Here is a 25,097-nt window from a genome sequence, read left to right as displayed (position 1 = left end):
CATTTGGGTTGGTGTCTCCTTTCTGAGATAGGTTCAAATACAATTCCCATTAGGACATTCTTCAACCTTAGCTAGCTCAGCCTGCCCTGGGCCACATAGTTACTTCTTTCTGAGATACACAGAGACTTTCACCAGAAGCTAACTCATTTCCCTTTCCCAGATCCCCAGAGGGAAAGGAAAACTCCACTTTCCCCATTCTACTAGTAGAGAATTTAAGCCCCAAAGAAGTCTGTTGATTTGATTAGGATTTCCCTGATCGATGGTGGCAGCAAAGCCAAGGCTGAAATGCCCAGCTCAGTGCTCTTTCTATGAGACAGCAGAAACAGGTATTACATTCCTTCAGCAGATAAGGAAATTGAAACAGAAAAAATTAGAAATCAAGCTCTACAGCCTGGAGGACCTTGTGATGGGATGTGAGAAGAAGAAATTGTAGTCCTGGGAATGAGAAGTCTAAAGAGTTTTTGGAGGACCACGCAAGATACTTATTTGGAGCTGTCCTCATAGCTTTAGATTTCTTTGAGATCTCTTTAGATAGAAGACCTGATTGGAATAGGGAATGGGATCTCTCATGCCATGTCAGGATGAGCAGACTAGCATTCTAAGGATGGAGTCTCAGGGCACTCAAGAAGGGGAGGGCCAGCCTGCTGAGCCATGTAGCTGCTGAACAAGAGCAAGATAAATGGGTACTTCTCAAGCAGCCATTCATGACCTCAATAGGACATGTGCCTGGAAGCATCCAGCCCAGCCTAGACTTCATGGGAGAATGAAGGAAAGGAGACTTTGTAGCATCAGCTCTGTTCCTTACTCACTGTGTGACATGGAGAAAGAAATGTGCCCTCCCAAGGTATCAGTTTCCTTATCTGTGGATTCAGGGGATTGGATGAGATGAAGACCTTCTACCCCTAATATTCTGGATTTTTGTGATTTTGCACTGGGTTGAGGCTTATTTTGCCAATTTATCACTGAAACCTGAAATTCTGTCTTTAGAGTTTCAGGAACCCCTCTTAAAATGCTACTTGGCCCCCAAAGAAGAACTCTGAGAAGATACTTCCTTAGCTTCTTTGCAAGGGTTATGGGTATTGGGATACAAGACTAACCAATGCATTGAAAAAGTCTGACATTATATGTAATTGTGATTACATATAATTAATAATAATAATACAAGTATATAGGATATCAGATTTTTTTTGATGCATTCATTAATTTTGCTGAACAAGTTTTTCTCTTTTTTTCTTCTTTAGTCTAAAGGATAGTTCTCCAGGAGAGGCAAGAAGAGGGATATAATGAGAAATCCAAGAAATGTAAAAATAAAAATTACCAACACTTTTAAACATAACTATTTATTATACATTAAAGTGCTTCAGTTATTAACACCTTTCATGAAAAAGTTTACCAGGTTCTTTCCAACAGCTTTTGGCAGGGAAGGGAGGAGAGAGGAAAAGAGATAGATGCTGGTATCAGGTGGGGAAAGGTAAAGGATTATGGGGTGGGGGGAGAATGGTAAGGGAAGACAGTAAGATATTGGAGATAAATGTCACCGCTCAAGTTAGGGACCGATGGAAACTTAGTATAGGAACGTTGCCTTAGAGGTCATGTAATCTAACTTCGGAAGGATGCAGGAATTCTGGACTAGATTGGCTCAGCTCTCCAATCCCCAGTGTTATTAGTCATGCTCCTGAGTAAGGAAGTACTGTGCCTGTTCTGTGAGGAGATGGCCATTACCAATCTTGCTACTGACAGCTCTAGGTCTCTGGGAAGCTAAAGTGGGCCACGTGGATCCCTGGGGTGCAATTATGTTCCCCAAACAGCAGTGGTTCCCTCTTTTCTGGACCGGTAGGAAGAGTGAAGTGAGAGAGAGATGGTAATAGGGAGACCGCACAGAAAACCCTGTCCTCAAAATGCCAACACACTGAAGGATAGGAAACATATGGGTAGAGGTAAAATTCCAATTTGGAAAATTCCAAATTGGCCAGACATTCTTAGATACCTCCCTCCTGGGTGGATCTAGGGGAGGGGGATCACAAAAGAATGTTTGGGAATATAGATTACTGGAAAACACATAAACACTATGCACATTTGTATATTGTTTTAAGGATTTATAAGAAATATTAAGAGAATCCTAGATTTAGAACTCAAAAAAGCTTTGGAAATTTTCTCATCCTACCCCATTTTACAGATGAATTTACTGAGGTGACTTAACAAGGATCTGAATCTAGGTCCTTTCTGTCCAAATTGAACACCATTTTCACCGTGATATCCTGCCTCTCTGGTAACTTTTTCTACCATAGAATTCAAATGGGCAGGAGAGTATAATAGGAAGACCACTCGCTCTGGAAGCAAGAGGAATGAGTGCAAGAAGCAGTTCTGCTGCTGACAAACTGTGTGACCTTGAGCAAGTACTTCTTCCTAAGCCTCAGTTTCTTCATGCATAAAATGAGTCCAAAAAAAATATATATTTTACCTCATACCCAGAAAACTGGCAAAGATGATATAAGATTGAAATAGTCAAGACTGGTGAGAATGTGGGGCCATGGATAGACTAGCAAATTATTACACTGTTGATGGAGTTGTGAATTGGTTCGTTCTGGAAAGCAATTTCAAATTAAGAATGAATGGATATATTTATTAAGCACCAACTATATGCTACACAGGGGTACCTAGGTGGCTCAGTGGATAGGGCACTGAGGTCAGAAAAAGCCTGAATTCAAATCCAGCCTCAGAACCTTTCTAGCTATATGACTGTGGGAAAGTACTCAGTTCTCCTCAATTCACTGGAAGAGGAAGAGGCAAACCCCTCCAGTATCTTTCCCAAGAAAACCCCATGGTCTGTGTTGGTGTGCTATGGTACACAGGGTCACAAAGAGTCAGACATGACTGAATGACTGAACAGCAAAGGTTGACAATAAAAATGAGACAGTCTCTGCCCTCAAGAACCTTACATCCTAATAGATAGGAAACATCATGGTTTTCTGATGTTATCATACCAATTGTTTGTTATAGCACAGTAACGTTCCCTTACATCCATGTATCACAATTTTTTTAGCCATTCCTCAGTCAATGGGCATTTATTTTGTATTTGAAAATGCAACAAATATCATTATTTGTTTTATGTATTTGGGACCTTTCTTTTTGTCCTTTTCCTTTTCAGGTATATGCAGAGCAGTAGAATCTCTTAAGAATGCTCTTAAACCATGGACATTTTGTCACTTCCTTTGGTCCAGCTTCCAAACTGGATCACCAGATACCATACCTGGGAGGCACTAAATTATGGGACTCTGTATTGCCTGGGACTATGCATCCTTACTGTCACCTCAGCCCTTTTCTGTCCTGCCTTCTCCCTTTGCTCGATATATCCTCTTCTACTTCTCAAACCCTTGTTCTGAGAACTGTGTCCAAATCACACTACTGTTACCTATAGAGTTCTCCATTAATCCATCCAGTTTCTGTGATTTCCTAGACCCAAACTGGCCTCTCTGGCTATCATTGTCATTGACTGGAGAATGGCTAAAAAAATTGTGGTACATGAATGTAAGGGAACGTTACTGTGTTATAGCAAACAATTGGTATGGTAACATCAGAAAACTATTAGAAGATTTATATGAATTAATGCAAAGTGAAATAAACAAACTAGAAAAACAATCTACACAATAACTGCAACAATGTAAATGGAAGATCCCTCTTAAAAACAAGGACAATACAACAATTCAAACTGAATTCTAAGAAGGTATAATGCCCATGTTTGACCTCAAAGAAGGAATTTGAGCAGGCACCTCTTTCCATTTCATTGTAGAGGTGGTAGGCTGTGGTTAAATAACCCTGAATAGAATATTAGACTTGCTTGATATATTGTTTCGCTCTGCTGAATTTTTCCCCCTCCTTTTAAAAATTACTTTCACAAAGGATAGCCCTTTGGGAGGGGAAAGGGATAGAAGCACTAAGAAATATAGTGACTGTAAAAACAAACAAAAATCAATAAAATTTATTTTTAATAATGAGTTGGGCAAGATAATCTCCAAGGTCTTACATTCTATAATGTATAGGAATGGAGTTAACATCCTGCCATCCACATTTCCAGCCACGTACAATAATTTCCACAGTTAAGGGACTGGAGCTGAGTGGTTTCTGATACATTTTACTATAGAAAATATTTTTTGAAGAGGTTTTGTATTCTCAACTTCTTTCTTCCAACAAACCAACCTCTTTTATTTAACTGTCCTCATTTGTTCCAGCCTGGTTAGGACTCTTTGCTCTCAGCAAATAAACCTAGTTGTCACGAACTGCCCCTGCTTCATTCTTGTGCCATCAGGCACACTATTCTCTGACCTCCGTTTTCTCTTTTCTTTTCTGACAAGTCACATCCTTCTCCTATTTTAAGAGAACCTCCCACATTAATCTCTCTGTGTGTTCAACCTTCCCTAATACCCAGATGTACCCCCCTTTATGTTCAGCTGTCGTGCCTCAGTTTGGCACTTCAACAAACATTTATCAAGCATCTACAATACACAAAGTATTGTGTTTTTATTTAGGTTGATAGCTATGTGCGTTTTTTGTTTCTATTATTTGTTTTGGTTCTTCTCTTCCTAGACATGGGAAAGCTTAGACCCAAAAGTTAAGTCACTTTTCTAGACTCACAGGGACTATGCTGATTGACAGAAATAGATCTTAGTGTCAGAAATGATCTAGTCTTCTAGTTGTCCCACCAGTATAGATGCAGTTAAAGGTGCAAGCTCCAACCCAAATCTGGGAGTTGTTCTTAAGTAACAGTATCTTATATTGACACAGTGCTTTAAAATTTGCAAAATAAAAATGTTTGTGGCAGCCCTCTCTGTAGTGGCAAGGAATTGGAAACTGAATGGATGCCCATCAGCTGGAGAATGGCTGAATAAGTTATGGTATATGAATGTTATGGAATATTATTGTTCTGTAAGAAACAAGCAGCGGGATGACTTCAGAGAGGCCTGGAGAGACTTATGGGAACTGATGCTGAGTGAAACAAGGAGAACCAGGATTTCATTGTACACTTCAGCAACAAGACTCTATTGTGATTAATCTTGATTTGCATGGCTCTCTTCAACAATAAGATGATTCAAACCAGTCCCAGTTATTCAGTGATGAAGAGAGTCATCTCCATCCTGAGAGAGAACCCTGGGAACAGAGTATAGAACACAACATAGCATTTTCATGCTTTTTGTTGATGTTTGCTTGCATTTTGTTTTCCTTCTTGGGTTTTTTTTTTCTTTACAGATCCAATTTTTCTTGTTCAGCAAGATAATTGTATAAATATGTGTACATATATTGGACTTAACATATACTTTAATATATTTAAAATGTATTGGAATACTTGCTATCTGGAGGAGGGGGTGAGCAGGAAAAAATTTGGAACAGAAGGTTTTGCAAGGGTTAATATTGAAAAATTACCCATGCATATGTTTTTATTTACAAAATAGATAATTTTTTGTATTTTGTATTTTGTAAATAATTATTTACAAAATAAAAAAATAAAATAAAATTCACAAAATAATTTATAAATATTATTTCATTTGATCCTCATAATAGTCTGGAAAGTAGATGCTATCATTATGTTCATTTTACAGATGAGGAAACTGAGATTTCCCCATGTCTTCCTGATTCCAAATCTGGTATTCTATCCATTTTACCCCATAGTTGGTTCTTAAAGCCTGATTGATTTTCAACCATAGTGTAGATATTATGGCTACTATAACTACCTTGTCCACAATCCCACAATTAGTTGCATCAAGACTATATTTTGCTCTTATTCCTAGAAGACAGACTGAATGTTCAAGACAAAACTTACGGTGAAAAAGATACCTTCACAGATGGGAGTCATAGTGGCTAAGGGGGAGTGAAAGAAAGGAAAGGAACGATGATTAACAAAGGGAAAGAATTAGGCAATGGAATTAGCATGGAAGATCTAAAAAGACTATATAAGACACTGAGAGAAGATCAAAAGAGCTCTTGGGAAGGGATCATATATAAGTTCATAGATTTAGACCTAGGAGACTCAGAAGTCATCTAGGCCTAGGTTTCCATTTTATAGATGAAGAACCTACAACTAAGGGAGGTTCAAGATACTTACCCAAGGCAGAATTAGAACATAGGTCCTCTGACTCAAAAGCCAAATCCCTTTCCAATCTGCCATGCTACCTGCTCTTCCTTTTATAGATGAGAAAACAAGCCCAGGAAATTTAATGGACTTACTGAAAGTCACACAAGAGTAACAAAAATGGAGTTTGCATCCCAGGTTCTTTGAATAGCAAGTCAGTGCTTTTTCTGCTATAGACTTCCATAATTCCCAGGTGATGGAGGAATGGAGATGGGACACATATGCAGTCACAGAATCATGGATTTTAAAGGCCCATTAGTCCACTCCCTTCATTTTATAGATGAGGAAACAGGAACCCAGACGCTTTAATTAGAAATCTACTAATATTCTTTTCACCATCCTACAGTTTCCACAAAGGCTTAATAACATTTAAATGGAATCCAGCACTATCTGAGAATATAAGCACAAAGGAGATACAAAATAAAGGAGCAGCTTCTTGTAGGTACAATGAATCAGGGAAAGCTTCCTGGAGGAAGGAAGCTTTGGGCTGAGTTCTAATGGAAAGGTGGGGGAAGCATAAGTTAATTAAATAGATGGGGAAAGATTAGGCTATAGAGGGGAATAGCAATTCTAAGAAAGAAACAATTCTATTTTTAGGGATAGAGAAGAAAGGAAAATTTTAATAACTTACCACCACCTGCTGAATTTCCTGGATCTCTCAGGGATGGATGAGAACTCTTTGCAGACCAAGACCTATGAAATAGACAAGTCACTGATTAAGTACAGAATGTCCTTCTTGCTTTTGGGGGATCTCTAGGCTTCAAGACCCCATCTGAAGCCTTGTGCTCCCTCTAAGAGGGACATTGACAAACTGATACATATCCCCAAGCCAGAACAGAGGTGGGACTGGGGAGGAATCTGAAAATGATGTTACCTGACAGAAGGTGGAGGACCTGGCACTATCTAACCTGAAAAAGAGACTTAGGGGAATGACATGAGGGCTGTTCTCATGTGGCATAATGCATGGAAGAAAGTGATCTACAAACCTGAAATTACAAACAGCAGGTACTGCATTTATATTGTAATTTCAAGTTTGTAGACCACACACTTCCATTATTTGATTTAAGCCTCACAACAACCATGAGCTATAGATCTACAAATATTATGATCTCCATTTTATGGATGAGGAAGTAACAGGCAGCATGTGGTAGGGGATAGGAAGACCTGGCTTCAAGTCCTACTTGGACATGCACTGGCTCAGTGACCCTAGGCAAGTCACTAATGCCCTAGTTAATTAACTCTCAAAGGCTATGGCCAAAAAGTCATAGGGCAGGACGTCATTTACATTGGCAGAGGGAGTTCTTCTTGGAAAACTTCCTGTTCCTGGGAAACCACAAGATCAGCCCAAAATAAAAAAGAATGAGGAAACCTGGATTCAGAGAAATTAAAAGATCCTCCTTGACTACAATTAGTTAAGTGAGCCTCCACACTGCATAAATTGGGCATGACAAGACCAGTCTAGTTACTAAAGTCTCAGAATCTTGCATCGCCAGTGAGCTGGGTCTCCTCAGCTCTACCAGCACACTCTCTACCAGGCAACACTGCCTTTCAATTATTTAAAGGATTTCCATGTGGAAAAGGGGTTTAGATCCATTCTGCAAGACTTTTAGAAGACCAGTAAAAAATTAGAGGGAAGGGAATTTCAAGTGGCTTTTATAAAATGCTTTCTAATAATTAGCAGCAGTCCAGTAGTAGATGGAGCTCCCAATCATTGAAAAATTTCATAAAGAGACTATGTAGCCATTTTGGGGGGTGTCAAAAAGTGTCTCATAAAAGGGATTCCTGTCTTGGACAGGAGGTTAAAAATGATCAGAGAAAAGCAGAGATAGAAGGGACCTCTAACATCATCCAGCCCATTTAGTTCTTCATTTTGCTGGACTAGAGTCCAGTCAAATTAAATGTCTTGTTTGAAACCATATGGCCAGTAAGTGACAGATATGGGACTTGAACTCAGATTTTCTTAATAACCCCTAGGGTCCTGTCCCATTACATTCACTGGGCTAAGGATATGTCAGTTTTCTATAAAAATAAGCTGAAAAGTGGGGTTAATCCCAGGCAGGAGAGAAACCTGGAAAAGGACAAAAGACAGGGTTGTATATATGAGATGCTCAGAAAATGTTGCTGAGATCCATAAATTCTGGTCACAATAAATATTTGAGTGTGAGGAAAAAAGGAAAGGAGGAAAGAAAAAAAGCAAACAATGAAGGAAGGATCTAGAGAAGGAAAGGAAGAAGGATGGAAGGAGTAAGGGAAGGAAGGGAACAAAGAAAGAAGGAAAGATAGAAGCGAGGGAAGAAGGAAGAGAAATAAGAGAAAAGGGAAAAAAGAATGATGGAAGAGAGGGAGAGAGGAAGGGAGGAAGGAAGAAAAAAACCTTGAAATTAATAAAATTAAAGATATCATTTTCCCCTGTTCTTATCTATAGACCACTTTGCTTAGATGTCCATGGACCATGAATCTCTGATTTAGTCCAAATCTCCATTTTATAGATGATGAAACTGAGAGCCAAAAAGAGCATTTTTCTCAAGATCACACAAATAAGATCCAATTGAACTTGGATTCAAACCTCAAGTCCTCTGCCTCCAAATCCTGTACTTTTTTTAACATGACACTCGTGCCTTCCTAAGCCAGAGGCTTCAGTCTGGCATTTCTTAAATTACTTGTCCCACCACTTCAGAGACAAAGGCTTTTTGGACCAATAAACTAAATTACTTCTTGAGGGTTTTCTTTCTTCTCTAGATTCTCATTTAAGTGCTTAATTCTGCTCTCTTGGGCACTGTGACTCAATAAGCACCTCTAGGTCCTCCAACTTCAGTAACCCTAGGAGAAAGCAGGAGTGCTATTTCACTTCTCATTCCCCAGTGACATTGAAAGAAAGTTAGCCAAGCTCTGGGAACCAGACATCACTTCAAGATGACCATTGGGAAATCACAGTTTTGGTCTCCTTTTAAACATCAGTGTAAATGTATAGAATGTTAAAGCAAGAAGGGATCACTTAGGTCTGCCCTACCTCATTTTACAAATAGGGAAACTGAGGTCTAGAGATAAGGAGGTGACTTGACCAAGCTAATAAGAGTCAGAACTGGATTTGTCCCCAGGTTTCATGTATGTTAACAATGAAAGGGATCTTTGAGTTCATCTGGACTTTCATTTCTCAATTGGTTCATTTGATAGGACTTCGTTGAATTACAGATTTTAAGGCTGGAAGGGATCCAAGTATTTTTTTTTTGCAATGGAGTTAAGTGACTTGCTTAGGATTATATATCTGGTAAGTGTCTAGGGCTGGATTTGAATTCAAGTCCTCCTGACCCCAAGGCCAGTACACTGTCTACTAGACTACCTAGCTGCTCCCCTATTCCCCCACTCCCAACTCTCTCATTTTACAGAACAGTAAAATGGGCTTAAAGAGATGAAATGAGTAGGATTCAAATTCAAGTCCTAGCTCTCTGTTCTCTCTACAACCCCAAATTCTCTGAGAAAATGTCAGTACTGAAATATTTCTACCTTTAAAAAGAGCCGATATGGAATTATTTATATAGCAACAATGGATTTTGTATGGAGCAGGTTTTAGATAGAAAAATAGATTTAATATGTTATTTTGCTCTAAATTTCTTTTGATTCTCTCTTTTCTCACCAAGGGGATTCTATCTCCAGGAGAAGCATTTTGAGGATTTTATCACCATTTCAATTATAAAGGTGTTCTGTAACCAGATGGATTTAATCCAACATCTTAATTTTACAAAGGAGTAAACTGAAGAAAGTTTGAGATTGGGCTAAAGTCTAACATCATTCTGAGAATCAGTATCTGTTTTGATAATATTGTCTAACACTCTAGTGGCAAAGCCTGGAAGGAGTAAATAAAATAGGATTTTCCCCCTCCTCCACTGTGGGACTATTGCTGAGTACCTGAAACTTGGGCATGGACAGGAGGATGATTTAGGATTTAGGACTATAAATCATAGTGATGTCACCACTGGGTTGTTATTGTGAGCTGTGTCCCTTGTTTTTCTTGTATGGTTCCCACCCTATTCTGTGGAAAGGGCTAAACTGAGTAAGGGTCCTGATGGGATGGATTTTCTCTGGTTCCTTTGGGAGGGAGGCAGCTGGAACAGATGCAGCAGGCAGAGCAGCTTGAGGACATAAAGGAAAAGGTGAATGCTAGATTGTGTCATGATAGGCAGCTCAAGCAGCCCACAGAGCTTAAAAATAGAGAGATACTCAGGCGTTGGGGGGGGAGCTAGGGACTAAAATACTTGCAAGATCATCGAAGTCCCCCAAGTCTACCTCATTTCTCCATCTGATTCCAGCCTCTTTCCCCATTCAACTCTGCTCCACTTCTCTGGGTACAAAATTGGGAAATGACTAAAGTTGTTCTTCAGTGGCTGAGCCACAGAGAATGATCTTTTAATCATTTCATATATATTTTATAAATATTAAATAAGTACATGTTATCTCCCCTTTTTCTTCTTCCCTCCTTCCCTTCCTTTTTTCTTGCCTTCCTCCTTCTTTCTTACCATCCCTTTCTCCCTCTACCTTCTCCTTCTCTTTCTTTCCTTCTTTCCTTTCTTCTTTCCTCCCTTCCTTCTTCTCTCCCTTCTTCCTTCCTGCTTCCTTCCTTCCTCTCTCTCTCCTCCCTCCTCCCTCTCTTTTCTCTCCCTTCTTCCTTCCTTCCTTTTTTCTTGCCTTCCTCCTTCATCTTCCAAATTCCTTCCTTCCTTCTTTCCTTCCTTCCTTCTTTCTTCCTTCCTTCCCTCTCTCTCTTGTTTTATCCCTCTCTCCCTCCATTCTTCTTCCCTCCTTCCTCCCTCTCTTTTTCTCGCCTTCCTTCCTTCCTTTTTTCTCTCCTTCCCTCCTTCATCTTCCAACTTCCTTCCTTCCTTCTTCCTTTCTTTGTTTCTCTTTCTTTCTTTCTTTCCTCTCTCCTCTTTCCCCTTTCCCTCTAAGTATTAGCACTCTTTGCTCTCTCTCTATCTTACTCCCTCCAACCCTGCTCTTGAGAAAAGAATTCTGCCATTTAAAATCTCTTTTTTGGTTTAGCTCTTAGTCACTCTGATATTCCTCCCAAGTGCACATGAAGCTTGAGCCTTATTACAGAATTATAACATTAAAAAATATTAAAACAAGAGGGAACCATAGAGATCTTCTAGTTCAGAGGCCCTTAACCTGGAGTCCACATACCCCCAAAGTGTCTATAGATAGATCTTAAGATACTTTAGAAATTGGATGATGCAGAAAAAAAAAATTACATCTTAATTTCAATATAGTTGGCTTCCTTTGTAATCCTATGTATTTTATTTTATGCACTTAAAAACATTATTCTAGGAAAGGGCCCATAGGCATTACTATTCTGCCAAAGGGATCCATATCACACACATAAAAAGGGTAAAAACACCAGATCTGGTCCAGGGTTCTTCTTTCAAATGAAGAAACAGCAGCTTTCACATAGGGAATAACAAAGATAGTAATAATTCATATGTATGTAATTCTTTAATGCTTATAAAGTTCTTTTCACACACCAACCTGGTAATACAAATATTATTCCCATTTTTCAGTAGAGGAAAATGAAACTCAGTCACTCACTAGTGACAATAAGGGAAAGTGAAGTGCCAGTTATCTCTGACTGTTGATAAGGATTTCACACATTAGGCAACAGGTGGGAGGTTAGGAGGAGTCTCCCCAGGGCTTTCAGTTGACACTGGTGAGGTCACACCCTTCTCTCCCTTCAACAGCTCTGGATGTGACAGAAGAAGGTGCCTCAGGTAGGAAGGAGCAGGCTCTGTTCTCCTCCTCCCTGTGCAAGCAGCATCCAAAGAGCCGCAAAGCAAGGCTGATAAATTCTCAGTCCTTTGATGTCTCCTGCTCAGTGTCTCCTCAGTGGGTACCTTCCTGGGAAAGAACAAAAGGCCTGAATTAATCACTAACAGGCAGTTTGCTTAAAGGAGGCCAAGGTCATGGAAAACAAGCAGCTGCAGCATCTTGGATCATTTGACTTCTCAGTAGCTCGGACTCTCCTTTCATCCTCTTCTTGTTGTTGGTTTCCAGCAGAGTAAAGGGTCCTTCTGAGTCCAGCAGGAACCCAAAGCTGGGAGGGATCTGTAAAAATCATCTTGTCCAACTCCCTGCCATCCAGCTACTAGGATGAGGATCTCATCTCTGCTCACAGAACTGACTTCTATGTATGAACCTTATTTCTCTACAGAGATTTCTTCATTCCTTTCTTTCCACTAAGAAATATCAAATCCTACCTAAGTCTGAATTCTCTGTCAGTGAACAAAGTAAGGACTTTTCTATTCTGGGAAGTTCTAATTGCACCAAGAGGAAATTAGGTTAGATGAAAGGATGGGCTTCTTAAACCTTCTCTAGAAGGGAAGGCCCTGCTATGTGGGGAGATTTGTTCAGGGGATGCTGTGAAATATGCCATCCTTGGAGCTGTTAGAAAATGTGATGGGTGTTTTAGGTGCAGACCAGCGTGAGAAGTGGCTAGGGAGATCTAGCCCTGTGTCTTAAGTCTTGATGATTTTCTCCATTTCCCTAAAGATCCTAATCCCTCCTTGGAAGTGATCTTAGAGATCCTGCCCTTAGCCCAGGAACTTCCTTCTTTACCACTTTTTAAATCTGCACTGATCTTAACTCTTGATTTAGTCCCCGGGACCATCTTGATCCCTGAAATTACGTGTCCCCTTAGATCCAAAGATCTGCCACCCCAAATCCCTAATTCCTTTTCTTTTTCCTCTTTCTTCTTTCTCTTTGCTGATGTATCCTGGCACTTAAATCTGATTATCACTCCCTCCTTTCCTGACCACATCTAAACTATCTCGGATAGCAAGGATGTTTATTTTACCAGAGATTGTCAATTTAAAGGGGGAAATACAACAAGATAAAGCTATTAGAAGTGGCTATGAAAGAAAATTATCCAGTCCCAGAGGGACAGTAGCTCCACTTCCTAGATAATTTAATCTTTTTTTATTTCCCAGGCTTTCTTTGACTCCAAGATATTCTATAGTCTGGCTGTCTATATCTTCTGAACTGACTCTGAAAAACAGAAGACAGTAGATGGGTCATAACTGTACCCACTGATTTGGGATTCATCTATATGGATATTCTAAACTGAGCTCATTTGTTGGTTTACAATTTCAAGTTCTCTATGAGCCAATCAGAATTTTTTGATTGCTAGCGATCTGTTGATATTCTACCCACGTTCCTCCAGATCTCTTATCTAACTAGAATATTAAGTTCTGGAATTGCTGAGTTGAAAAGTTGGAAGTTGGAAGAAAATCAGACACCATTTTATGTATTTAACACCCAAACAGGAACTCCTTCTACCTTCACAAGTAGTTTTTACTTGAAGACCACAAGTGATAAAGACTCCAGGACCTCCTGAGGTGGATTTGAGGTAACTCTAATGGTTAGGAAGTTTTTCCTTTCATGAAGTCTGCAGTTGCCTTCTTGGGAATCATCAATCAAGTATTTATTAAGCACCCACTATGTGCCAGGGGTGGAGTAGAACATGCCTAATTCCTCTTTCAGATAGCAGCACTTCAAGCACTTGAAGATGGCTATCATGTTCCTTCTGAGTCTTCTTTCAAAGGTAGACTAAATAAAAAGAATAATCACATTCCACCAAAAAGCTTCTTATCCTCCATATACAAGAATAATTCTCACCAAATTTTATCAAAGACAGCCCTTTGACTAGACCACATGATCTCTTGAGATCCCTTCTAATCATAGAGTTTCTTGGTGCCTGACATTTATCGGCCAGAAGGTCTTGATCACCACAAAGTATTGAGTACATTTATCCAAGGACTGCCTTTTAATTTGCTCTTCTGCCCCCATCTACAATTCCTATAGAATTAGATTAGTTAAAAAGAGAGAGAGAGAGAGAAAAGAGAGAGATAATATCTTCACCTTCCTATTCTCTATGTTATTTTGTAGGGACAATAAGATTGAGAACACAATTCCATCTCATAGGTAGCATGGGATAGCAGAAAGATCCCTGGGTATAATAGAGCCAATAGAGCTGGAGTTGAATTCTGGTTCTTCTACTTTGTGCCTATGTGATTTCAAACAATTCACTTTCCCTTCATGAGGGCTGTTTCTTTGTCTTTGAAATAATAAAGTTGGATTAGAAAATCTTGAAGGTGTTTCCTTCTCTAAAATCTTATATTTCCAGAATTTACCACACAAAGAAGAGGGTAAAAAAATGAAGATGGCTTCCACAAACTTGAGCTCAGAATGAGTAGCTATGAGTTCATATTGTGGTTTTTCCACCAGTGAGTATGACCTCAGTTTCTCTGTCCGTGAGACTTAGTTGCCCATTTTCAAAAGGGACAATTAGCTATGTTCACATATTCAATACACTCAATTGGCATAAAAAAACTTAGACCTCAAGACATTGTGATAAGTATCCAGTAAGATACTGGATTGAATTTATTATGGGAACTTCAAAGGACTAGGCAAATAAAAGTTGCCATTGCTGAGTTGAAAAGTTGGAAGTTGGAGGAAAGTCAAACACTATTTTATATATTTAACACATAAACAGGGTCATCACTACAGCCATCATCACTCTGATGATCACCAATACCATCAATTCCATTATTGACACCATAGTTCACACTACAGTCATCACCATCATGACCATCATTTTCATCTTCTTCACTGTTAACATCATCACTCATATTCCAGTGGTTTGAAAAAAACCAACCCACTGGAATATTCTTCAAACTACTTAGTCCATTAGTTGAAATAGCCCAATCTAAAGCAATGACTGTTTGGACTTTTCAAAGTTCTTTTCAATTTGGATTAAAACTAGAACTCTTGCTAAGGATGGCTAGAGCATTTCAAAGACTTAGAAAAATCCTTTAATTTGACTAGGTTGTTTACTCTTCATTTCACTTCTTCGAAAATCACAAAACATCAAGTATGGAAGGGACTTTCATAAGGACAGCAAAATTAGAAAGCCAGTGCAGCATGGGGGATGGGGAGCCAGTCTTGGAGCCAGGAAGGAATGAGTTCAAGTGCTGCTTCTGACACTTATTGCATTTGTGACTCTGGTAAAGTCATTGAACCACTTTGTGTTCCAGACAACTTCCTAAGATTGTCAGGTGCAGAACAATTGCTCATCTGCATTAATGGATCGTGACTGAATTGTCAACCTAAATGAAATGATAGGTCTAGAATTAAAACAAATAACAACTCATGTTTCTATAGTTCTTTGTGGGTTAAATTACATGACATCAGCATGACAGGTACCTATTATCATGTTATTAGAACTCTCTCTATTAATGCAGATTGCAACTCATCTGTAGCTTATAGTCCCAGAGGGTTGTCTGAGGTTCAGAGGTTGTGCCCACAGTCATGGACCTAGAAAATGTAAGAGGTGGTATTTGAACCTAGCTCTTTATAGAATCAAAGAGATGAAAGGGACTTTAGAGGTGATCTAGTCCAACCTCCTTTTACAGATGAACAAACTAAGCCCTAACTAAAGTTAAGCAATTTCTGTGGGTCATGTCACATCATAGTGCTTTATACATCATCTTCTTGGATCTTTACAACAATTTTGTAAAACATCACAGAATCATAGAATCTCAGCATTAGAAGAGATTCAGTGGCTATTTATACCTAAATAAGAGTCCCCTTTATGCTATTCACAAATGGTCATTCAGCCTCAAATAAGAGGGAATCCACTACTTCCCCAGGTAGCTCACTCCACTTTTGGAAAGCTTCAAATTTCAGTTTACCTAAAAAAGAGGTAATACAGGTATCATTATCTCCCTTTTACAGTTGAGGAAACTGATTTCCATAAAATTTGAATGACTTGCCTGAGGTCACACAATAAATTAGTGATAAAATCAGTGTTTCCTGTCTCCCAAGTACCTGACAGAACTCTCCAAAAGCTTCATTTTCTATTCCTTAATTTCTGTGTTTGGACCACCCACATCTTCATGCATCTCCAGGCTTCCTCCAATCCTGACTCTCTAAACTTTCTTCCCTATTAACTCACACAAGTACCTTGTCCTTTTTCCCACTCCTTTTCAGCTTCTTTGTGTGCTGTTTTTCACCATTAGAATGTAAGCTCCTTAAGGGCAGGGATAGTATTTCTGCTTATACTTGTACTCTTGGTATTTATTGAAGTTCCTAAAACATAGCCACCCTTTAATAAATGGATTCACTCAACCCAGAATGGGCAAGGGAAAATTGTATTCTCTCAATAGAGATATAGTCTAGAGAACAAGACCCAAGGGTCAACATCATAAAATCAACTAGAACTCTGGTCTCCAAAATCCCAGTCCCGTGTTCTGCTCAATGACCAATACTTTCTTTGAAATACTTGATTAGGGAAAGGAAATGTGAAGAACACTTGAGGATATACAAAAATAGGACTCTCTTCACCAAGTGAACTTATCTCTCTGAGACTTTTTGCCAAACCTAATTTTTAGGATGTTCTTGAGATCTGTAGATAAAAGAAATATTTATAGATCAAGAAAGCCAAAGATTAACTTTCAGAATAGTCCTTAGAACGTCAATCATGATCTTATTCTTCTCTCCCTTCTTCTCCCTTTTCCTAGGTGATCTTGCTGTCTCTAGCATCCTATGAGTTGTTGGCTTTGAGGATTGTGCATTTACAGCTTTGCAGACACTACCATTGCCTTTTGTAAAGGAGTTGGAATAGATCCAGTCAATTGGCAGAGTAGGCTCTCTCATGATAAAATAGCCAGGAAGGTGATTACAGCCCCTGGCTATCTCACAGGCTCTGACTTCAATTGTTTCTTTGTTTTTTTAAATATATCAACCACCCAGCAATTTTTTAATAAACTATAACTGAGGTGGATGAAACATGAAGCGGAAGATGAGAAAGAGAAAAGAGGAGTAAGATGAATGAAAATGTAGAAGACAGAAAAGAGGAAAGGAAAAAGAAGAGATGAGCAGAATGGAAGAATAGGGCCCACAGATATCAATAACATAAAGAAAAGATTATGAGTCCACTGGACAAAATGATCACCAAGAGCCCAACCCTTCTCAAGCTAACATGTTAGGAATCTATTTATTTCCATGCCCCATGTTCTTTGGAAGCCTAAAGAGCTAATGGGTTTTGTCTAATATCAAGTATGGGAATAGGAACATAACCCAAGGCCTGCAGCAGTGTGGTTGGGAGGTTGGAGAGAAGAGGTGGACAGTTTGCAATCTGTCTTGGACCAGCTTGCTGCCCTTAAGTAGAAATCCTGTGCCAAGAGAGAAAGATGGACCGAGCTACCAAGCCAGAGGAGATCAGCCTGGCCCTGCTGTGACCTACAGCTTTGGAGAGAGACTTTCCTGCCAGAGTCATTTGGGCCGGTAGTGGCAGTCTCTCTCTCTGGCCGGGAGGGTTGGTTGGTCTGAAGCCAGCTGGAAGGACCTGTCCCTCTCTCCCGCTCCTGTCAGATGAGCCCCACTTGACTGAGTCTTCATCAGCCTGCCAAAGAGAGGGTCTGGACAGGTCATTCTCACTGGCCTTTTGAGCCGGCAGCAGATAAATGGCCTGTACTATTGACCTTGGGAAGTTCAGGGTCAAAGTAGAATCCTGTTGTTGCAGAAGTGACCTTTGAGAAATTGTCTGTTTGTTCTTCTGGGAGAGGCTACCAACCTGGCTTCTTGAGAGAATAGGAATGAATAGAGTGCGCTAAAAAACTCCATATGTTCTCATCTAAAAGGATGACCACTTTAGCTGCTTAACAGTACTGATTCTGAAAGTCAGGGCATTTGTTTTTCCTTTCTTTCTACAGATCCTAAGCCCTTCCTGCTGCAACAAATTTTATATCCTCTTCTAACACTGCATCTGCCTTTGTTTAAATCAGGGCTTCTTAACCTGAGGTCTGTGAACTTGCTTTTTAAAAAATATTTTGATAACTGTATTTCCACGTCATTATTTTCATTAGTAATCTGGTGTGTGTTATTTTATACAGTGAAAAATGCAATTCCAATAAGGGGTTTATAGGTTTTACCAGGCTGCCAAAGAACTCTAGAACACAAAGTGAAGATCCTCTCCCTCCCCCCAGTTTAAAGCTTCCTAAATCACCCCTCCCTAACTCCATTCTATGAGCAAATATGGTGCACATAAAACCTGCCAACGCAGCAGCTGCCAAATCCGGGTTGCAGTCATGGGTTCAAGATTTTAATTCATCTAAAGATGAAGGGTTCCCTCCTCCCTCACTCTATGAGATTCAGGGAACAACAGAGGAGGCAAGAGGCACAGAAGGAAAATGGACAGATAAGTAAACAAAGGCAGTGAGAATTATTCACGAATGCTCCTGACCCTCTAAGGCCTTTTTCTACAACCCTCATTCCGCTCTGGGGCCCCGATAAGGAAACAGCCTTTTCTTAGAGCTCCTACCCTCTGTCCCATGCTGCCTCTCTCAATGGGCCATCTGCTCCCAGGATTTTGTAAATGCCTCAAAAGTCCCATCTCTCCCAGGAACTGGAAGCCAGAGAGCCGTCAGCCTCGAACAATACATGGAAATTTATTGGGGATTTGAGGCCCTAGGGAGAATAGCAGGCAAAATCGGTCGCAGTGCTCTCTGAGATACAAAGGGTTACTTAATGCAGCAGTGTGTAGGTCTCCTTTAGAAGTCAAACAAGGCACACGCTGCCATCCTGCGTCCTTTTCACACTCAGTTCTTTCCCTGAGCCCCAAACTCAAATTTATTTCCCATCCTTTCACACTAGGCAAATATTGATTTTCCTTCACTCCCTGATGCCAATGGAACAGAAACCAATGTGCCTGTCTATTGTCTACTTCCTCTCAAGGGACCATCCAAGCTGTCAAGCCAACAGCCCAGGAAGGCTCCTGGTTAAGATGAGAGAATAAAAGAACATGCAGGGAGAGCCTGAATTCTGCGAAGTCTCTGGATTAGGGTTGTTCGGTTTTGTTTTGCTTTGAAGACCCTTCCTCAAATACACAGACTTTCCTCATTAAATCTGTGAGCCTCATGTGGTTGCGTGATCCAAGAGAGACACTGTGGCTTCACAAAGAGCATTGAAGGAGGTGTCAGAAGACTAGTTTGTTTGCATTCAAAATCCTTCATCACCTACCCCACCCCCAGTTCATCCCCTGCCCCTCCTGGCTAGTCTGTCAGAGACTCAACTAAGACACTCCATCTTTATATCTGGCGTTTTTTCTGGCTGTCCCCTAAGTCTAGAATGCTCTCCCTCCTCCTTTTCTCCACCTACTGGTTTCATTGGCTTCCTCCCAAGTCCCAACTAAAATCCCACTTTTTACAGGAAATCTTTGCCAATCCTTAATTCCAGTGTCTTCCCTCTGTTAATTATTCCCTATTTATCCAGCACATAGCTTATTTGTACATATTTGTTTGCATATTGTCTCTATCATTGAATTATGAACCCTCTAGAGGCAAAAACTATCTTTTGCCAGAGCTTAGCATAGTGTGGGTGCTTAATAAATGCTTATTGACTCACTGACTGACCATTTAGAATAAGCTATGTGACCCAGGCAAAATATTGTCACTTCTTCCAGACTCAGATTTTTCATCTATAAAAATCAAGAGATTGAACAGTTTTTTCTTCTATAGAGAGAGGGAGTTGGATTACATTGATCTTTAAAGTTCCTTCTTTTTCCAAATCCTATGCTCTTATATGAATTGACTGTCAAACCTCCATTGAAAACCTCATGGTTTTTATCACATATAAAGACTATCTTTTACCAGAGCTTTAATAATGTTAAATGGAATGAAGTTTTCTTACTCTACATAACTAAGACTGTACCAAGTTGGGATCTGGCCACTCAAGGATATTTGCTTGCCAAAGACTTGTCATTGTCCACTTTTTGTGCCAGTCAAGGCTGGTGGTTCCTAGGCTCTCTGGCATTAGGTAGTAGTGCCCTGAAGAGGCTGCCCAGTTTGAACTCTCAAACTCTGCTGAAATATCAGTGTGAGTTCCACTACCACCACCATAATGGCTAATTATCATCGGGACCTTAAAAAAAATCATCTCATCTAACTCTCTCTTTTTAAAGATGCAAAGTCACAGCTCACTGGTGAAAGCCAGGTCTTCTTACTCCCAGGACATTTTCCATTCCATCAGGCTTCCTCTAGACCTTGACAGCCAAGCAGTGGTGCTAGGGAGAGTGGGGAGATTTGCCTGCCAGAATGGGCTACCAAACTGGATTTTATGTCAGATTTCCAGTTCTAACTGCACCTTGATATGTGACCTTGGATCACACCTCTCTGGAATTCTGAAGCTTCATATCTAGTCACAGGGCAGCAGGTCTTCTGTGAGGCCCTTATTCCAATGGTAGTTGGAAAAGTAAAAATAGTTTAGTCTCAATTTTGAGTGTCAAACTCTATTATTTCTTTATTTTCCCCTACTCCTTAAAATTGTACAATGTCAAAAATGGAAGGAACTTTGGAAACGATATAGTCCAATCTCTTCATTTTGTGGGTAAGAAAACTGAGATCCAAGGAAGAGAAGGATTTTGTCAAAGATCTCCCAAAGTATTAACAGGTAAACTGGGATCCAACTCTCCCAAATTCCAAGGCAATGATCTTACTATTTTAGCATCTTTCTTTTCTCTTTACTATTTCTCTTGTTATTAGGATCCTTTTAGCTCTCTAACTGCCAACTCATAGGATCATAGGATTAGACATCAAAATTGAATAGAACCTTATCACCCATTTCAACCCTTTCATTTTTCATATAAGGAAACTGAGTGCCTTGCCCAAGGTCACATTGTTAGTAATAACTAGAGACAAACTAAACACAGATCTTTTTACATTAAATCTAATGCTATTTCTGTTATGTGAGTTGATATAGCATGTTGGAGTCAGTCGGAGTCAGCAGGGACTGACAGTAGCCATCTAGTCCAAACTATACCCGTGAAAGAATCCCCACTAAACATTTCAGAAAAATAGTTATTTGTCCTTTGTTTGATCACTTTTATGGGGAGAGAAATAAAGATACTACATCCTTGACTATTAGAGCAAAACTCAATTCCCTTGTTGATCCAACATCAAAGTTGCAATAGATTTATCCATTTATTCACTTAACATTTCCTAAATGTCAACTTCAAAAAGAGCATTGAGAGGAGTGCTAATAAAAAGTTTAGAAAAGACATATCTGTACTTTAGAGACAGCTGGGTGGCCCAATGGATAGAAAACACTGAACCTGATGTCAGGAAGATCTGAACCCAGACATTTATTAGCTGAGTACTCCTGAGCAAGATACTTAATCTAAGTCTGCCTCAATTTCCACAACTGTAAAATGAATATATTACTACTTTCTCCCTCCAAGGCTTCTTGTGAAAATCAAATGAGATACTATTTGTGTAAAAAAGTGCCTGGCTTTCTAAATGCTTAGTCCCCTCTCTCTTTCATATGAGGAACCTATAGTTGGGAGATTATAAACAAATACAGATAAGTTTAAGACCCATTATATTGTAAGTGCATTAGAAAGGAGCAAAGTTCTTTGATGTCTAATCATTGGTCAGAGTTTCCAGGGGATGGGATCTCTATAGATATATGAAATGAGGGAAGAGAGGGAACTTATAGGCAGGACAAGAATAGATCTGATTTTTACTCTTTTGCCCTAACTTTCAGAAAAGTTGGACTTCTATGAAGGCCACTGTTGAATATTCATTTGAAACCACTTTTCCCGGATATCTGGACCTTGAAAGTCCATACACACTAGCCCTAGCTTATAAGGATAACAGAGATAAAGAACAGAGTTAACAATAGGATTCAAGCTGGGCATCTTGAGTGTACAAAGAGCTGTGTGGAATTCTACTGGGGAGAATTTTTGCCCTTCAAAGACCCAGGTTGTAAAATAAACTAAAGAATTAAATCTTACTCCCTATAATATAGAAGGAAAAAAAAATGAGAGGCAGAGAAGAGAATTGAAAAGAAGCAGCTGAATCAGGATCAAGGAACAAGAGAGACAACCCAAAAGAGTTGGCTTCCCCATAGGATCCCCCATCACAATGTTCCTTAGGGGTTGTGAGTCACTGTCACTTTCATGCCAAAACCATAGAAGCAACCCAAATGAACTGCTGGATTCTAAGACCTCTTACTATTCTGTGGGATCCTGGCAACCTACCTCTGTTCTCTAGTCTCTGCCCCACCAAAACTTTATCTGCTTTCATTCAAAATGGGAGGGGTAGTACCCAGAGAATTAAAACCCGGGACACTGGGGCCAGAGCACTTGTGTAAGAGATCATCTAACACAAATCTTTCGTTTTATCATAGCTTGTATATAGCAGGCAGTTAATAAATTCTTGTTGAGTTATGGGGAAGAAAACTGAGAAAGTGACTTGCCAAGGTCAAACAGCAAGCTAGAGCTAAGATCAGAAATCAGGTTTCCTAAATCCCAGTGCTGAGAAAGTGAAAAGGAAAATGAGATGGGGTAGACAAGGGGTCCTTTTTAGCTGAGTTCGAAATGGTCTACAGTCAAAGCATAGGCTACTCACGGGTTCAGAACTTAAAGTGCTTTCAAGCCCATCTTCTTTTCCAGCCCTCCCCCCATACTCCTCTGATTCAGGTTAGGTAGGAATGAGCTTCCCATCTCAGAGAGATGGTTAGAGGCTCAGAGAGGTGATACCTTGTCTTGCCCAAGGTCACACAGCATAATGGGGGAGGAGCCAAGTCCATCTCCTGCTCCCCACCCACGACCCGGGCTCTAAGTATTCAGCCAAACTCCCATACGATCTTTTTGCAGGGTGGGCACTGGAATCTACAATCCGAGCTGCCTTTATTCTCCCAGCGGCGCTCGCCCTAGCCCGGGAAAGTTCCGTGCCTGTGGAGGAGGGGAGCTGCCGGCCCACTTCAGTCGGAGTAGGAGCTGCAGTGGCCGAGCAAAGGGAAGGGGGTGGGGAATGGAGGAAGGGGCGGCGGAAAGCCCCGAAAAGGCTTGTTAGTGTCCTGGGGACACACACTCTAGACAAGCAGTGAGACCCGCAGCTGTCTTCCTCTTAGCACCTGGTTCTTCTCCCCCAGGTGTTCAGCCAGGCTTCTGGTTGGCTCAGAATAGGCGTTGCCCGGAGCCCCCAGTTGGGGACAGAGACTGAGCTGTCGGCTCCTTAATGCACTCTCCCACCCCCTTACTTTGCTATCCGCCCGCCTTCAGCTTCTCAGGTGTGTGTGTTGGGGGTGGGGAGGGGGGGTGCCTGGCGCAGAGTCTCAATACACCTTTCTTTCCCACTCTTCCTTCAAATCCCCACCCCATCCCCAAACACACACACGCGCGCGCGCACACACACACACACACACACACACACTCTCACACATTCACACACTTACACATTCACACACACATTCAGGAGAGAATCTCCCGGGCGAGCCCCAAGAGAAGGGAATAGTCCGGACTAATTCATGCTACTTTCATTGGGATTGTCTAGGCAATTCCCAGGTAAGTAGATTTTTGTTTCTGAGATTGGGGGTGGGGGTGGGGGAAGGGCATGGATTGCTGTAAAACTGGCTCCGTCCAGTACTTTGTTTCTGACTGGAAATGCCCTGAATATGGATAGAGTTTAGTTAACCCTCTCTACCCCGCTCCCTAGGCTCATCTACTATCCACCGCGTGTCAAAGAAAAGATGGGGGCGGGGGAAGCGGCAAGATTTAGCTTCGGGCTGGGAGTCCCCTTATTTGTTCCCGCCGCGACTTCTCCGCAGCTTTCTGCCCCGGGATCCCTCTCTCTTACCGAAGCAGCACGGAGCCGGATGAGGGAGGAGGATATGGCTGCTGTCCGAGGTTCCGGAGACACTGCTCCCCTTTGCCCTGGTCCCCGCAGGTCCCGAGCTGCTCTCTTCGATGTCCCTGTTTTTTCCTTTCCTCTCCCTCTCCCTCTCTCTCTCTCTCTCTCTCTCTCTCTCTCTCTCTCTCTCTCTCTCTCTCTCTCTCTCTCTCTCTCTCTCTCTCTCTCCTCTCTCTGCAGTACTAACAATCCCGCTTCCCCAGCTTGACAATTGAGATGCTCCTCACATCATCCTGCACACAGCGCGTGCCTACCCCTCCGAGGGTAATCCCTGGAAACCGAGATGCGACGCCCCGCTTCTCGGCTATCCCCTGGGCTGGGCCAACCAGCTCCCTGCCCCTCCTCCTTTTCCCCCTGACAGCCCTGATAAAGAGCCCGCGGGGGATCAGGGGGGCCGAGGGGGGAAGTGTGAGAAGAGAGGTAGTGAGAGGGGAGTTTTCTGGGGCAGAAAGGGTTAAACCAGACAGTTTAGTCTGAACTGCTGAGGGGGATCCCTAAGCCTCTAGTCTACTTTGGGACCCCAAAGGGTCAGCAAGCTCCCCTCCCTCCTCTGCGATTTTGCAGAGGTATCGCTCTGCTTCAGTGCCATCCTGCGACACTCCCTTCCCTCCCCCTCTCTGCTACACACTTGTTTTATGTTCTTCTCTTGCTTAAGGATTGGACAGATTTCTTTGGGGACCAGAAAATGGTCAAAATTGGGGGAGGGGGTCCCTGCTTTAGTGAATTCTCAATGGAGGGTATCTTACTCCAGAGAACCTGAAGGTTTTTCTGGTGATGAAGAAAGAGGGAAGGAAGGGGGAGGGAGAGACACAGACAGAGAGAGACACAGAGAGAGAGAGAGAGAGAGAGAGAGAGAGAGAGAGAATTGGAGAGGACTAAGGATTAGAAAAAAGGAGCCTAAAGTGAAGAGGTAGTCAGACTATAAGTTACTGTTACTAACAGCTCATATTTTATAAGGTTTACAGAGCACTTTCCTTACCATAGCCCTGTGAAGTTGGAAATCTAGGTATTATTATCCCCATTTTATGAGGGAAGAAACTGAATCTCAAATAGATTGAGGACTTTCCAAGATCACACAGTTAGAGATAGCAGTGTGGTACTGTGGGAGGAGCCTGGGATCTGGCATCAAAAGACCCAGGTTTACCTTCTTCCTCTTCTGCCACTTACAACCTGTGCAATCTTAGACCAATCACTTATTTTTTCTGGTTCTTCATGTACAAAATAACAGGCCTAGATGG

The 25,097-nt window shown here is 41.1% G+C and overlaps 1 protein-coding gene and 1 long non-coding RNA gene across 3 annotated transcripts in view; one reads left to right on the top strand and one right to left on the bottom strand.

Moving 5' to 3' along the window:
- Nucleotides 1-25,097, bottom strand: part of SYT2 (synaptotagmin 2) — a 171,661-nt gene that overhangs the window by 51,497 nt on the left and 95,067 nt on the right. The window contains exons 1-2 of one of the 2 annotated variants that reach the window (XM_051998638.1): nt 23,806-23,949; nt 6,756-6,817 (exon numbers count right to left, since the gene is read on the bottom strand). The gene's annotated coding sequence lies outside the window, so the exon portion shown is untranslated. Of the gene's footprint in view, nt 1-6,755; nt 6,818-23,805; nt 23,950-25,097 lie in introns of those variants that run through there. The other variant, XM_051998639.1, reaches the window with a different exon arrangement.
- Nucleotides 1-25,097, top strand: part of LOC127562716 (uncharacterized) — a 91,816-nt gene that overhangs the window by 20,304 nt on the left and 46,415 nt on the right. The gene's annotated exons all lie outside the window — the stretch shown is intronic.

Source organism: Antechinus flavipes, chromosome 4 (genome assembly GCF_016432865.1).
Source record: "Antechinus flavipes isolate AdamAnt ecotype Samford, QLD, Australia chromosome 4, AdamAnt_v2, whole genome shotgun sequence".
Classification (NCBI taxonomy): Eukaryota; Metazoa; Chordata; class Mammalia; order Dasyuromorphia; family Dasyuridae; genus Antechinus; species Antechinus flavipes.
Note: the sequence above shows the minus strand (reverse complement) of the source record. Positions and strands in the feature narration are given on the sequence as shown.